This window comes from Aquarana catesbeiana, linkage group LG02 (assembly GCF_042186555.1).
Source record: "Aquarana catesbeiana isolate 2022-GZ linkage group LG02, ASM4218655v1, whole genome shotgun sequence".
Taxonomy (NCBI): domain Eukaryota; kingdom Metazoa; phylum Chordata; class Amphibia; order Anura; family Ranidae; genus Aquarana; species Aquarana catesbeiana.
Genome location: NC_133325.1, coordinates 465614752 through 465632203, shown reverse-complemented (window position 1 = coordinate 465632203; position 17452 = coordinate 465614752). Strand labels below are relative to the sequence as shown.

General features: G+C 42.5%; 1 protein-coding gene and 1 long non-coding RNA gene across 3 annotated transcripts in view; one reads left to right on the top strand and one right to left on the bottom strand.

Moving 5' to 3' along the window:
• Positions 1-17452, bottom strand: part of LOC141128405 (large ribosomal subunit protein P2-like) — an 866266-nt gene that overhangs the window by 281086 nt on the left and 567728 nt on the right. The window lies entirely within an intron of this gene.
• The window catches only part of LOC141129976 (uncharacterized), a 63124-nt gene that overhangs the window by 27832 nt on the left and 17840 nt on the right, over positions 1-17452 (top strand). The window lies entirely within an intron of this gene.

Here is a 17452-nt window from a genome sequence, read left to right as displayed (position 1 = left end):
GATTTCTGCCCCGGCTATTGGTATACCAGATTACACCAAGATATTTAATCTGTACATTGCTGAGATCACTGGACATGCCACAGGTGTTCTGACACAGGCACATGTAAAACAAAGACCAGTCGCTTACTTTTCAGCAGCATTAGATCCAGTATCTAGAGGTTCACCGTCCTGTGTACGGGCGGTAGCTGCAGTGTCAATTATCATAGATAAGTCATCAGAGATTGTTCTAGACAATCCAGTCGTAGTGCATACCACACATGACATACATGCAATCTTCTCTCAGGTACAGCCCAAACACATTTCAATGGCTAGGCAATTAAGGTTACAGTGTACTTTACTCTTACCTCCAAATGTCACTTTTCAGCGCTGTACAACTTTAAATTTGGCCACCTTTTTGCCTCTTCAGTCACCAGATTTGGCAAGGGGGAATGATAGTGCTAATAGTACTAGTGAGAAAGGAAATGAGGAAACTGACACTCTTTTGTTTAAAGAAGTAGATCAGCACGATTGTTTTCAGCTCATGGAACAGGAGACAATGGGATTCCCACATGTTACAGATACACCGATTTTAAATGCTGAGCACACTTTGTACATAGATGGCAGTAGGTTTGCTGATGACAAGGGTAAATATCACACAGGGTATGCTGTAGTGACTGATACGCAGGTAATTGAAGCACAGACCTTACCAGCCCACATATCAGCACAGGAAGCAGAATTAAAAGCCTTAGAACAAGCCTTAGAATACTTAAAAGGACGAGAGGGAAATATTTACACTGACTCCGCCTACGCTTATGGTGTAGCGCACGATTATGGCCACATATGGAGGGCTAGAGGTTATCTGACAGCAGCAGGTACATCTGTAAAACATGGAGAAGGGATTAAGAGAGTCCTGAACAATCTTCAAAAGGTTAAACGAGTGGCCATCATGAAGATAGCGGCACACACGAGCGCAAAAACAATTGAAGCAAAAGGAAACGCATTTGCAGATTTGACTGCAAAACAGGCAGCTCTAGGGGAAGGAAGCCCTGAGACCTTAGCAGCAGTAGAGGTGAGTATCTCAGAACCAACATGGCAGCAGCTGAGTAAATTACAGGAGCAAGCAGGGGAGAGCGAGAAAGATAAGTGGGTCAGAATGGGAGCAGCACCAGACCTTGACAATGTATGGAGGGAAGGGGGCAAAATATGCCTACCTGCCTCTCTGTACCCAGCAATGGCAGCGGCAGTTCACCTACCCACACACGTCAGTTCCAATTCCATGTATAGGATTGTGAACCAAGGATGGCTCGCCCCTGGATTCAGTAGCACTGCAAGAAACTACTGTGCAGCCTGCCAAATCTGTCTCCTGAATAACCCAGGACAGAGAGTAAAAACCCCACGAAAACACCAGGTCCGGGCCCAATACCCCTTCCAGAGACTGCAAATTGATTACATACAAATGCCTAAGAGCGGCCCCTTTGAATTTGTCCTCGTGTGTATCGATTTATTCTCAGGTTGGCCCGAAAGTTATCCAGTAAAATCGGCTACAGCTAAAGCCACAGCCAAGAAACTGATCACTGAGTTAATACCTAGGTTTGGTCTTCCTGAAACCATAGAATCAGATAGGGGGACACACTTTACAGGAGAAATAATGCAGAATGTGATGACCATGTTAGGGGTTCAACAAAGTTTTCACACCCCTTACCACCCACAGAGTTCAGGATCAGTGGAGAGAGTAAATGGGACAATAAAGTTAAAAATACAAAAAGCCATGCAAGAGTTAAACAAGCCTTGGCCAGAATGCCTGCCTCTGGCTTTATTCTCTATAAGGTACACTCCAACAGGAAAAACAGGATTATCCCCATATGAAATACTTTTTGGGAATGCACCTAGATTAGGTTTATACTTTCCACAGAGTATGCAATTGCAATGTGATAGTTTGACTGCATATGTGATACAATTACAACAACGTCTAACTAAGATCCACAAAAGTGTGTATTCTTCTCTTCCAGACCCTAATTCAATAACAGGTACACATACGCTGCTACCAGGGGATTATGTATATGTAAAGAAACACACCAGAAAGACATTGGAACCCAGGTTTGAAGGTCCTTACCAAGTACTCTTGACCACAGCCACCTCAGTAAAGCTGGAAGGAAAACCTACCCGGATACACGCATCACATTGCAAGAAACAACCCGAGAAAACAACATGATGAAATATCTACTTACATATTTTTTGTTGAAGATTGTTATTTTACAAATATATGCATGGACTCCTGGTATTAATGTACTTGAAGTAGAGGAAACAACAACTTTCGAATGGGCTATAGATGATCCTAAAGTAGCAAATGATTCAGGATATGAGATGAATAAGGATTATAATGTAGGTAATTAACACTAGAACATATCCTACAGAATAACCTTGTATCCGCAATTATTGACAAAGGTAGACTAGTACATCTTTCCTCACAGATACAACAGGATACTGCACCACATTGGTGGGATATATTTAGTGGAATGTCTTCTACAGCAACCAATACCTTTCACTGGTTGTTAAGTCCAATGGTAATTATTATTCTAATATGAATATCACTTACAATCACAAATATATGTGTATACAGGAAAATAAATAGGAAAATTAGGAGAATAGACAGGGTATACTGATAAATGTGTATTGACATCACCCTACTCCTATAAAACTCCTCTTCTTGAATTTTGTTGGTAATACCTAGGGGGATGGGTTCTACCCCTCTGACAACTCGCGGTCAGGGAAAGGACTCTGGGGAAAAACTGACTAGAACTTATTCATGAGGACCCAGGGGGAGGGAGAGGATTATGTCAAAGGGGGAAATTGATAGGGTTGAAATAATGACTTAGAGTTCCACTTTAATTGTTTCTGCTTTTTCTTACCTGTGTACGTATCAATTGTTCTATTTAAATTGTTTGTGCTTTTTCTCTTCTGTGTACGTATCAATTGTTCTATTTAAATTGTTTGTGCTTTTCTCTTCTGTGTACGTATCAATCTGTATCTAGATGGAATTTGGAACTGCTGAATAATCATTACATGTTCGCTAATAAGAAACTCTTTGTACCTTAACCTCATTTGGTAATGCCGATAAGATTACTGCTTGTAGAGCTGCCTATAAAAGAAGTAAAGGGTGCAGTCCATTATGCTCAGAACTGATACACGGATTTCTGACCCTGTGTCTTAATTCCTATAGAAGCAATAATTTGACAAAGCAATATAAACTTAAAGCAACTTATTTAAAAGTTGAACCTAACAATATTTAGCACTCTTGGCTTTGGTTTCTGCTGAAACAGCAAAGATAAGCTGGTAGTCTGCTGTAGTGCTTGACGGGGACTAATAAAAGAATACCTTGAGATGCACAAAACAGTGTACTTACATGTGGAGAATATCAAAGACCACACGAAAAAATAATTTTGCATTGGCAGCTACATACTTTTGAGAGGAACTAGGATCTAATTAATATTTATGGAATAGCAGGAAGCCAGCACACCCTTATCACCCTGTATCCACAGGGATTTTTTTCAGCTGGAACGTATTGAAATGGAGTTCCGCCACCTCGCCTCCTCGGGTGCTAGCCCCTTGCCTGCCTCTCGCTACTGTCACTTGTACACACAAATGCCCGACTTCTGTGTGTAAAGTGACAGGTGCCTCTCCTGGCAGTGCGCACTCTGTCACTATCCCTATGCTAGCAGAGGAGAGAGGCGGCAGGGGATGTGCACAACTCTAGTGCCTCATCGGCAGCTCCTCCTAAAGCCTGCACACTGCTTTTTGGCAGCAGCCCCTCTCTCCTATCTATTCTTTAGGTGGGATAGAGAGGAGTTTGGGGAGAAAGGACAGCTCTGTACTGGAAACAAAGGGCTGATTTGTGGGGAGAGCTCTGTACTGGGGGGGCTGGTAAACTGATATGAAAAATGCATTCCTTAACCCTGCATCCTATACATAGCATGCTTCTGAGCAGTGCACCCTGTATGTAGTGCACTTCTTAACTCTGCACCCTGTGCATTATGCACTTCTGAGCCCTGAACCCTGTACATAGGGCAATCCTTAACTCTGCAACCTGTACATAGCATACTCCTGAGCCCTGTGTCCTGTACAGAGCACACTCCTTAACTCTGCACCCAGTACATAGCACACTCCTTGACTCCTTCTGTGTATACACACGCATGTGTGTTTGAGCTTTACAATAGACTGCGCACACTTATGTCTCATCAAATTTTCTAAACTAGTAGTCACAGGCCCAATGTTTTAGATATGAGACTGCAGAGATGCAGCACTGCACTGTTATTTTTCAGGAGCAATTTAATGCCATGTGCACATGAACGTTTGAACCTGGACCTTGTTTGTGCACTGGTGCGCAATCATGTTGGAACAGGACGGGGCCATTCCCAAACTGTTGCCACAAAGTTGGGAGTATGAAATTGTCCAAAATGTCTTGGTATGCTAACGCCTTAAGGCAGGGATGTCCAAACTTTTTTCAAAGAGGGCCAGATTTGATGAAGTGAACATGCATGAGGGCCGACCATTTTGCCTGACATTCTTTGAACCATTAAAATTCGGTCTAAGTGTGTTCGTCCGAGCACTAATACACTGCCCAACAAGAATTCTCTTGCCTTTGTGGCTGTGTGTGGTGAAGAGATGAGCTTGGGTGTGTTATTTGGAAATATATATCTTTTGTGGCCCCCAATGAATCCCCGAGACTCAGGACAAAGGACAAGCTCAGGACTATAGATGAGCTTGGGCGTTTTATTTGGATATACCGTATTTATCGGCGTATAACACGCACCTTCACTTTAAGAGGGACGTTTCAGGAAAAAACTTAAATTTTAAATAAAGAGGTGTGAAGCAAAATAAGGGTCAGTGCCCATCTGTAGCCTCACCATTGCCATGAATGCAGCCTCTCCGTTGTCATAATTTCAGCCTCTCCATTGCCATGCTTGCAGCCTCACATGTACCATGAATGCAGCCTCACATGTACCATGAATGCAGCCTTACCATTGTCATCAGTGCAGCCTGATCGATGCCCATCTGCAGCCTCGGAGGGGACAGGGAGGGGGCGGGACGAGCACCAACGGATTACATACAGGAGAATCTCCTGATTACTCGGCGGCCTCTTTAATACAAAGTCCCACCTCCTATGATAGACAGAACAGTTGTCCAATGGCAGCCCAGGAAACGGGACTTCCTATTACAGATGCTGCCGAGTAAACAGGAGATTCTCCTGTATGTCCCCTACGAGGCAGCATCTGGGGGCCACAAAAGATATATATATATATATATACAAATTACCAGGGGGGTCGTAGTAAACCAGAATGCAGGCCGCAATTGGCCCACAGGCCGGACTTTGGACATGCCTGCCTTAAGAGTTCCCTTCACTGAAACTAAGGGGCCAAGCTCAACCCCTGAAAAATTACCCCACACCATAATTCTCTCTTCATCAAATGATTTTGACCAGTGCACAAAGCAAGGTCCATAAAGACATAAATGAGCGAATTTGGGGTGGAGGAACTTGACTGGCCTGCACAAAGTCCTGACCTTAACCCGATAGAACACCTTTGGGATGAATTAGAGCAGAGACTGCGAGCCAGGCCTTTTCATCCACATCAGTGCCTGACCTCACAAATATGCTTCTGGAAGAATGGTCAAACATTCCCATAGACACTCCTGGACAGCCTTCCCAGAAGAGTTGAAGCTGTTATAGCTGCAAAGGTTGGGCCAACTCAATAATGAACCTACAGACTAATAGGGCGTACACACGGTCGGACTTTGTTCGGACATTCCGACAACAAAATCCTAGGATTTTTTCCGACGGATGTTGGCTCAAACTTGTCTTGCATACACACGGTCACACAAAGTTGTCGGAAAATCCGATCGTTCTAAACGCGGTGACGTAAAACACGTACCTCGGGACTATAAACGGGGCAGTGGCCAATAGCTTTCATCCCTTTATTTATTCTGAGCATGCGTGGCACTTTGTCCGTCGGATTTGTGTACACACGATCGGAATTTCCGACAACGGATTTTGTTGTCGGAAAATTTTATATCCTGCTCTCAAACTTTGTGGGTCGGAAAATCCGATGGAAAATGTGTGATGGAGCGTACACACGGTCGGAATTTCCGACAACAAGGTCCTATCACACATTTTCCGTTGGAAAATCCGACCGTGTGTACGGGGCATAAGACTGGGATGCCATGAAAGTTCACGTGCATGTAAAGGCAGGCTTCCCAACACACATACAGTTGTGCTTATAAGTTTACATACCCTGACAGAATTTATGATTTCTTGGCCATTTTTCAGAGAATATCAATGATAACACAAAAACATTTCTTTCACTCATGGTTAATGTTTGGCTGAAGCCATTTATTATCAATCAACTGTGTTTACTCTTTTTAAATCGTAATGGCAACAGAAACTACCCAAATGACCCTGATCAAAAGTTTACATACCCTGGTGATTTTGGACGGATAATATGCACACAAGTTGACACAAAGGGGCTTGAATGGCTAGTAAAAGGTAACCATTCTCACTTGTGATCTGTTTGCTTGTAATTAGTGTGTGTATAAAAGGTCAATGAGTGTCTGGACTCCTGACAGACCCTTGCATCTTTCATCCAGTGCTGCACTAACGTTTCTGGATTCTGAGTCATGAGGAAAGCAAAATAATTGTCAAAGTATCTGAGGGAAAAGATAGTTGAACTGTATAAAACAGGAAAGGGGTATAAAAAGATATCCAAGGAATTGAGAATGCCAATCAGCAGTGTCAAACTCTAATCAAGAAGTAGAAAATGAGGGGTTCTATTGAAACCAAACCACGGTCAGATAGACAAACTAAACTTTCAGCCACAACTGCCAGGAAAATTGTTCGGGATGCAAAGAAAGACCCACAAATAACTTCAGGTGAAATACAGGACTCTCTTAAAACATGCGGTGTGGCTGTTTCAAGATGCACAATAAGGAGGCACTTGAAGAAAGATGGGCGGCATGGTCGAGTCACCAGAAGAAAGCCATTACTACGCAAATGGCACAAAGTATCCCGCTTACAATACACCAAACAGCACAGAGACAAGCCTCAAACCTTCTGGCACAAAGTCATTTGGAGTGATGAGACCAAAATTGAGCTTTTTGGCCACAACCGTAAACGCTACATTTGGAGAGGAGTCAACGAGGCCTATAATGAAAGGTACACCATTCTTACTGTGAAACACGGAGGTGGATCGCTGATGTTTTGGGGATGTGTGAGCTACAAAGGCACAGGAAATTTGGTCAAAATTGATGGCAAGATTAATGCAGTATGTTATCAAAAAATACTAGAGGAACAATTGCATTCATCAGCCAGGAAGCTGCGCATGGGATGTACTTGGACATTCCAACATGGCAATGATCCAAAACACAAGGCCAAGTCAACCTGTCATTGGCTACAGAAGAAAGAAGTGAAGGTTCTGGAGCGGTGATCTCAGTCTCCTGACCTCAATATATTTGAGCCACTCTGGGGAGATCTCAAACGTGCAGTTCATGCATGTTGCCAAGAGGAATGGGCAGCTTTACTATCTGAGAAGATAAAGAGCCTCCTCCACAAATACCACAAAAGACTTCAAGCTGTCATTGATGTTATAGGGGGCAATACATGGTATTAACCACTTAAGGACCGCCTCACGCTGATGTACGTCGGCAAGGCGGCACGGGCAGGCAAAATCATGTACATACACGTGATTTGCCTCCCGCGGGTGGGGGGTCCGATCGGACCCCCCCGGTGCCCGAGGCGGTCCTCTTTTGTCCCCCGGCGATCGGAGGTGAGGGGGAGGCCATCCGTTCGTGGCCCCCCCCTCGCGATCGTCGCCGGCCAATGGGAACATTCCTTTGCTGCTGTATTCTAAACAGCAGCAAAGGAAATGATGTCATCTCTCCTCGGCTCGGTATTTTCCATTCCGGCGCCGAGGAGAGAAGACATCTATGTGAGTGCACAACACACACACACACACACACACACAGTAGAACATGCCAGGCACACAAAACACCCCCGATCCCCCCCCCCGATCGCCCCCCCCGATCACCCCCCAATCACCCCCCCCGTCACAAACTGACACCAAGCAGTTTTTTATTTTTTTATTTTTCTGATTACTGCATGGTGTCAGTTTGTGACAGTTACTGTGGTGGGACAGTTACTGTTAGCCCCCTTTAGGTCTAGGGTACCCCCCTAACCCCCCCTAATAAAGTTTTAACCCCTTGATCACCCCCCATCACCAGTGTCACTAAGCGATCCTTTTTCTGATCGCTGTATTAGTGTCGCTGGTGACGCTAGTTAGGGAGGTAAATATTTAGATTCGCCGTCAGCGTTTTATAGCGACAGGGACCCCAATATACTACCTAATAAATGTTTTAACCCCTTGATTGCCCCCTAGTTAACCCTTTCACCACTGATCACCGTATAAGTGTTACGGGTGACGCTGGTTAGTTCATTTATTTTTTATAGTGTCAGGGCACCCGTCGTTTATTACCGAATAAAGGTTTAGACCCCTGATCGCCCGGCGGTGATATGCGTCGCCCCAGGCAGCGTCAGATTAGCGCCAGTACCGCTAACACCCACGCACGCAGCATACGCCTCCCTTAGTGGTATAGTATCTGAACGGATCAATATCTGATCCGATCAGATCTATACTAGCGTCCCCAGCATTTTAGGGTTCCCAAAAACGCAGTGTTAGCGGGATCAGCCCAGATAACTGCAGCGTTCGCAGAGTCAGGCCTGATCCCTGCGATCGCTAACAGTTTTTTTGGTAGCGTTTTGGTGAACTGGCAAGCACCAGCCCCAAGCAGCGTCAGGTTAGCGCCAGTACCGCTAACACTCACGCACGCACCGTACACCTCCCTTAGTGGTATAGTATCTGAACGGATCAATATCTGATCCGATCAGATCTATACTAGCGTCCCCAGCAGTTTAGGGTTCCCAAAAACGCAGTGTTAGTGGGATCAGCCCAGATACCTGCTAGCACCTGCGTTTTGCCCCTCCGCCCGGCCCAGCCCACCCAAGTGCAGTATCGATCGATCACTGTCACTTACAAAACACTAAACGCATAACTGCAGCGTTCGCAGAGTCAGGCCTGATCCCTGCGATCGCTAACAGTTTTTTTGGTAGCGTTTTGGTGAACTGGCAAGCACCAGTGGCCTAGTACACCCCGGTCGTAGTCAAACCAGCATTGCAGTAACACTTGGTGACGTGGCGAGTCCCATAAGTGCAGTTCAAGCTGGTGAGGTGGCAAGCACAAGTAGTGTCCCGCTGCCACCAAAAAGACAAACACAGGCCGTCGTGCCCATAGTGCCCTTCCTGCTGCATTCGCCAATCCTAATTGGGAACCCACCGCTTCTGCAGCACCCGTACTTCCCCCATTCACATCCCCAACCAAATGCAGTCAGCTGCATGAGAGGCATTTTCTTTATGTCCTCCCGAGTACCCCTACCCAACGAACCCCCCCAAAAAACATGTCGTGTCTGCAGCAAGCGCGGATATAGGCTTGACACCCGCTATTATTGTCCCTCCTGTCCTGACAATCCTGGTCTTTGCATTGGTGAATGTTTTGAACGCTACCATTCACTAGTTGAGTATTAGCGTAGGGTACAGCACTGCACAGACTAGGCACACTTTCACAGGGTCTCCCAAAATGCCATCGCATTTTGAGAGACCCGAACCTGGAACCGGTTACAGTTATAAAAGTTAGTTACAAAAAAAGTGTAAAAAAAAAAAAAAATATAAAATAAAAAAAAATAGTTGTCGTTTTATTGTTCTCTCTCTCTCTATTCTCTCTCTCTATTGTTCTGCTCTTTTTTACTGTATTCTATTCTGCAATGTTTTATTGTTATTATCTTTTATCATGTTTGTTTTTCAGGTATGCAATTTTTTATACTTTACAGTTTACTGTGTTTTATTGTTAGCCATTTTTTTGTCTTCAGGTACACCATTCACGACTTTGAGTGGTTATACCAGAATGATGCCTGCAGGTTTAGGTATCATCTTGGTATCATTCTTTTCAGCCAGCGGTCGGCTTTCATGTAAAAACAATCCTAGTGGCTAATTAGCCTCTAGACTGCTTTTACAAGCCGTGGGAGGGAATGCCCCCCCCCACCGTCTTCCGTGTTTTTCTCTGGCTCTCCTGTCTCAACAGGGAACCTGAGAATGCAGCCGGTGATTCAGCCAGCTGACCATAGAGCTGATCAGAGACCAGAGTGGCTCCAAACATCTCTATGGCCTAAGAAACCGGAAGCTACGAGCATTTCATGACTTAGATTTCGCCGGATGTAAACAGCGCCATTGGGAAATTGGGAAAGCATTTTATCACACCGATCTTGGTGTGGTCAGATGCTTTGAGGGCAGAGGAGAGATCTAGGGTCTAATAGACCCCAATTTTTTCAAAAAAGAGTACCTGTCACTACCTATTGCTATCATAGGGGATATTTACATTCCCTGAGATAACAATAAAAATGATTAAAAAAAAAAAATATGAAAGGAACAGTTTAAAAATAAGATAAAAAAGCAAAAAAAAAAAAAGCACCCCTGTCGCCCCCTGCTCTCGCGCTAAGGCGAACGCAAGTGGCGGTCTGTCGTCAAATGTAAACAGCAATTGCACCATGCATGTGAGGTATCACCGCGAAGGTCAGATCGAGGGCAGTAATTTTAGCAGTAGACCTCCTCTGTAAATCTAAAGTGGTAACCTGTAAAGGCTTTTAAAGGCTTTTAAAAATGTATTTATTTTGTTGCCACTGCACGTTTGTGCGCAATTGTAAAGCATGTCATGTCTGGTATCCATGTACTCGGCCTAAGATCATCTTTTTTATTTCATCAAACATTTGGGCAATATAGTGTGTTTTAGTGCATTAAAATTTAAAAAAGTGTGTTTTTTCCCCAAAAAATGCGTTTGAAAAATCGCTGCGCAATTACTGTGTGAAAAAAAAAATGAAACACCCACCATTTTAATCTGTAGGGCATTTGCTTTAAAAAAATATATAATGTTTGGGGGTTCAAAGTAATTTTCTTGCAAAAAAAAATAACTTTTTCATGTAAACAAAAAGTGTCAGAAAGGGCTTTGTCTTCAAGTGGTTAGAATAGTGGGTGATGTGTGACATAAGCTTCTAAATGTTGTGCATAAAATGCCAGGACAGTTCAAACCCCCCCCAAATGACCCCATTTTGGAAAGTAGACACCCCAAGCTATTTGCTGAGAGTCATGTCGAGTCCATGGAATATTTTATATTGTGACACAAGTTGCGGGAAAAAGACAATTTTTTTTTTTTTTTTTGCACAAAGTTGTCACTAAATGATATATTGCTCAAACATGCCATGGGAATATGTGAAATTACACCCCAAAATAAATTCTGTTGCTTCTCCTGAGTACGGGGATACCACATATGTGAAACTTTTTGGGAGCCTAGCCGCGTACGGGACCCCGAAAACCAAGCACCGCCTTCAGGCTTTCTAAGGGCGTGAATTTTTTATTTCACTCTTCACTGCCTATCACAGTTTCGGAGGCCATGGAATGCCCAGGTGGCACAAAACGCCCCCAAATGACCCTATTTTGCAAAGTAGACACCCAAAGCTATTTGCTGAGAGGTATGGTGAGTATTTTGCAGACCTCACGTTTTGTCACAAAGTTTTGAAAATTGAAAAAAGAAAAAAAAAAAATGTTTTTTCTTGTCTTTCTTCATTTTCAAAAACAAATGAGAGCTGCAAAATACTCACCATGCCTCTCAGCAAATAACTTGGGGTATCTACTTTCCAAAATGGGGTCATTTGGGGGGGTTTTGTGCCACCTGGGCATTCCATGGCCTCTGAAACTGTGATAGGCAGTGAAGAGTGAAATCAAAAATTTACACCCTTAGAAATCCTGAAGGCGGTGATTGGTTTTCGGGGCCCCGTACGCGGCTAGGCTCCCAAAAAGTCCCACACATGTGGTATCCCCATACTCAGGAGAAGCAGCTAAATGTATTTTGGGGTGCAATTCCACATATGCCCATGGCCTGTGTGAGCAATATATCATTTAGTGACAACTTTGTGCAAAAAAAAAAATGTGTCACTTTCCCGCAACTTGTGTCAAAATATAAAATATTCCATGGACTCAACATGCCTCTCAGCAAATAGCTTGGGGTGTCTACTTTCCAAAATGGGGTCATTTGGGGGGGTTTTGTACCACCTGGGCATTCCATGGCCTCCGAAACTGTGATAGGCAGTGAAGAGTGAAATCAAAAATTTACACCCTTAGAAATCCTGAAGGCGGTGATTGGTTTTCGGGGCCCCGTACGCGGCTAGGCTCCCAAAAAGTCCCACACATGTGGTATCCCCATACTCAGGAGAAGCAGCTAAATGTATTTTGGGGTGCAATTCCACATATGCCCATGGCCTGTGTGAGCAATATATCATTTAGTGACAACTTTGTGCAAAAAAAAAAAATGTGTCACTTTCCCGCAACTTGTGTCAAAATATAAAATATTCCATGGACTCAACATGCCTCTCAGCAAATAGCTTAGGGTGTCTACTTTCCAAAATGGGGTCATTTGGGGGGGTTTCGTACCACCTGGGCATTCCATGGCCTCCGAAACTGTGATAGGCAGTGAAGAGTGAAATCAAAAATTTACACCCTTAGAAATCCTGAAGGCGGTGATTGGTTTTCGGGGCCCCGTACGCGGCTAGGCTCCCAAAAAGTCCCACACATGTGGTATCTCCATACTCAGGAGAAGCAGCTGAATGTATTTTGGGGTGCAATTCCACATAGGCCCATGGCCTGTGTGAGCAATATATCATTTAGTGACAACTTTTTGTAAATATTTTTTTTTTTTTGTCATTATTCAATCACTTGGGACAAAAAAAATAAATATTCAATGGGTTCAACATGCCTCTCAGCAATTTCCTTGGGGTGTCTACTTTCCAAAATGGGGTCATTTGGGGGGGTTTTGTACTGCCCTGCCATTTTAGCACCTCAAGAAATGACATAGGCAGTCATAAACTAAAAGCTGTGTAAATTCCAGAAAATGTACCCTAGTTTGTAGACGCTATAACTTTTGCGCAAACCAATAAATATACGCTTATTGACATTTTTTTTTACCAAAGACATGTGGCCGAATACATTTTGGCCTAAATGTATGACTAAAATTGAGTTTATTGGATTTTTTTTATAACAAAAAGTAGAAAATATCATTTTTTTTCAAAATTTTCGGTCTTTTTCCGTTTATAGCGCAAAAAATAAAAACCACAGAGGTGATCAAATACCATCAAAATAAAGCTCTATTTGTGGGAAGAAAAGGACGCAAATTTCGTTTGGGTACAGCATTGCATGACCGCGCAATTAGCAGTTAAAGCGACGCAGTGGCAAATTTGAAAAAGACCTCTGGTCCTTAGGCAGCATAATGGTCCGGGGCTCAAGTGGTTAAGAAACTGGGGTATGTAAACTTTTGATCAGGGTCATTTCTGTTGCCATTATGATTTAAAAAGAGTAAACACAGTTGATTGATAATAAATGGATTCAGCCAAACACTAACCATGAGTGAAAGAAAAGTTTTTGTGTTATCATTCATCTTCATGACGGAGAGTGTGATGAGTCTGAAGAATTATGGGTGCAACTGCATATAGATGTGCGTAGTTCAAAGTTAATCATTGGATTTTGTTATAGACCACCCAATGTTAACGAGGAGGTGGAGACTCAGCTCCTTGCACAGATGGAAAGGGCTGCAAGGGCTGGGACTGTGATAATAATGGGGGATTTTAACTACCCAGAGTAATGGCACTGCTGGGACAGTTAAAGGGCAAAAATTTATAAACCTATTACAGGACAATTTTATGGTCCAGTTTATTGAGGCCCCAACTAGGAATGAAGCTCTGTTGGACCTGGTAATCTCAAACCATGCAGAGCTTATTACTAATGTTCAGATAGAGGAACACCTGGGTAGCAGTGATCATAACATGATTTCATTTGATGTTAGCTGTAAAAAAGAAATACATACGAGAAAGATAAAAACACTTAACTTCAAGAGAGCAAATTTTCCAAGGATGAGGGCTGCTCTCCAGGATTTAGACTGGGAATATTGGCATTGATAAACACAGAACAGAAATGGGAATTCTTCAAAAAGACTGCTTGGGACCTCACTGCAAAGTATATTCCGATGGGCAATAAGTTTAAAAGGCTAAAAATAAAACCTATGTGGCTCACGGTCAACGTTAAAAAAACTATAAACAATAAGAAAAGAGCTTTTAAAAAATATAAAAATGAAGGAACACTAGTGCCGTTTAAATGTTACAAAGAATTTAACAGAATATGTAAAAAGGAAATCAAGGATGCAAAAATTCAAAACAAACAACAGATTGCAAAAGATAGTAGGACAAACCCCAAAAAATTCTTCAAATATATTAATAGTAAAAAGGTCAGGTCTGAGCATGTAGGCCCTTTACAAAATAATCTAGAGTGGGTGACTGTGGACAAAGAGAAGGCTAATTTATTAAATACTTTCTTCAGCTCTGTGTATACAAAAGAGCATGGGGCTCATGTCCAAAATAGGGGTGGTATTGACACAGCCCCGAATGATCCACAATGGCTCAAAAGTGATATGGTCCAGAAATATTTAGACAGAATAAAGGTGGATAGAGCATCTGGACCTGATGGCATCCACCCATGGATCCTAAAAGATTTGAGCTCTGTAATTTCAAAGCCATTGTATCTAATTTTTAGGGACTCATTAATGACAGGAATAGTACCACTGGATTGGCGCAGGGCGAACGTGGTGCCTATATTTAAAAAGGGATCAAAGTCTTTACCAAGTAACTATAGACCTGTTAGTTTAACTTCTATAGTCGGGAAGATACTGGAGCGTTATATAAAAAAACACAGACGAGTTCTTGCTGGAAAAAAACATTTTAAGCAACAGACAGCATGGATTCATGAAAGAGAGAAGTTGTCAGACAAACCTGATTTCTTTTAAAGAAGAGGTAAGTAAAACCTTGGACAGAGGGGTGGCTGTGGACGTGGTATACTTGGATTTTGCAAAAGCGCTCGATACAGTTCCCTGCACACCGCTCATGTGTAAGGTAAAGTCTACAGGCTTAGAAATATCAATTTGTAAATGGATAGAAAACTGGCAAAAAAGACAGAATTCAGAGAGTAGTGGTTAATTATTCTTACTCTGAATGGTCTAAGGTTATCAGTGGTGTACCCCAAGGTTCAGTGCTGGGAAACTTACTTTTTAATATAAATGATATTGGGTCTGGGATCAAAAGTAATATTTCTGTCTTTGCAGATGACACCAAGCTATGCAGTACAATAACGTCCTTACAGGATGTCTCCAATTTACAAGCCGACCTCAATGCACTGTCTCATTGGGCATCTATGTGGCAGATGAGGTTTAATGTTGATAAATGTAAAGTTATGCACTTGGGAGCTAAGAATATGCATGCATCATACATGCTAGGGGGAGTACAACTGGGGGAATCTGTAGTGTAGAAGGATCTGGGGGTTTTGGTAGATCATAAGCTCAATAATAACATGCAATGCCAAGCTGCGTTTCCCAAAGCGAGCAAAGTCCTTTTTTGTATTAAGAGAGGTATGGACTCCGTAGAGAGAGATATAATTTTGCCCCTGTTCAAATCATTAGTAAGACCTGATCTGGAATATGCAGTTCAGTTTTGGGCACAAGTTCTCAAAAAGGATATTGGGAAACTGGAGAAAGTGCAGAGAAGGGCAACCAAACTGATAAGAGGCATGGAGGAGCTCAGCTATGAGGAAAGATTAGAGGAACTGAATTTATTCACTCTTGAGAAGAGGAGAATAAGGGGGGATATGATCAATATGTTCAAATATATAAGGGGTCCATATAGTGAACTTGGTGTTGAGTTATTCTCTTTACGGTCAACACAGAGGACACAGGGGCACTCTTTATGTCTAGAGGAAAAGAGATTTCATCTCCAAATACGGAAAGGTTTCTTCACAGTGAGAGCTGTGAAAATGTGGAATAGACTCCCCCCAGAGGTGGTTCTGGCCAGCTCAATAGATTGCTTTAAGAAAGGCCTAGATACTTTCCTAAATGTACATAATATAACTGGGTACTAACAATTATAGGTAAAGTTGATCCAGGGAAATCCGATTGCCTCTTGGATCAGGAAGGATTTTTTTCCCCTTCTGCAGCAAATTGGAGCATGCTCTGCTGGGGTTTTTTGCCTTCCTCTGGATCAACTGTGGGTATAGAATTTGGTATATTGGATTGTACGATATTTTTTATTTTATTTATTTATTTTTTTATGGTTGAACTGGATGGACTAGTGTCTTTTTTCAACCTAACTATGTAACTATCTATGTAACTATTCCCTGAAAAATGGCCAAGAAATCATAAATTCTGCCAGGGTATGTAAACTTATGAGCACAACTGTATATAGTTGTGTGAAAAGGTATTTGCCCTCTTCCTGATTTTTTTTTTTTTTTGCATATTTTCATATTTCTCACACTTAAATGATTCAGATCATCATACACATTTTAATATTACACAAAGATAATCCGAGTAAATCCAAGATGCAGTTTTTAAATTATTATTTAATTTATTAAGGGAAAAAAGCCGTTCAAACCTGCCTGGCCCTATGTGAAAAGTAATTGCCCCCTCCCATGCTGAATCATGAATGCACTGTGATTAACCACAATTTTTTAGAAAGCTGAGTTAAATTTCACTTGCCACACCCAGGCCTGATTACTACCAGACCTGTTGAATCAAGAAATCACATAAATAGAAACTGTCTGACAATGTGAAGCACGCTAACAGATCACAAAAAGCCACACATCATGCCACAATCGAAAAAAATTCAAGAACAGATTAGAAACAAAGTAATGTACATGTATGGGTCTAGGAAAGGGTTTCAAAGCCATTTCTAAGGCTTTGTAACTCCAGTGAACCACGGGGAGAGCCATTATCCACAAATGGAGATAACTTGGAACAGTGGGGAACCTTCCCAGGAGTGGCCGGCCTACTAAAATTACTCCAAGAGCATGACGATGACTCATCCAGAAGGTCATAAAAGAACCCAGAGCAACATCTAAAGAACTGCAGGTCTCACTTGCTCAGGTACATAAGATCAGTGTTCAAGATTCAACAATAAGAAAGAGACTGATCAAAAATGGCATCCATTGGAGAGTTCAAGGTCACTGCTGACCAAAAAGAACACAAAGGCTCATCTCACATTTACCAAAAAACATCCTTATTATCCCCAAGACTTTTAACCAAATATTCTGTGGACTGATGAGACAAAAATGTAACTTTTTGGAAGGTGTGCATCCCGTTACATCTGGCTTAAAACTAATACAGCTTTTTATAACAAGAACATCATACAAACAGTCAGACATGGTGGTGGTAGCGTGATGGTCTGGGCCTGCTTTGCAGTTTCAGGACCTGGACAACTTACCATAATTGATGGAACCATGAATTCTGAGCTCTACCAA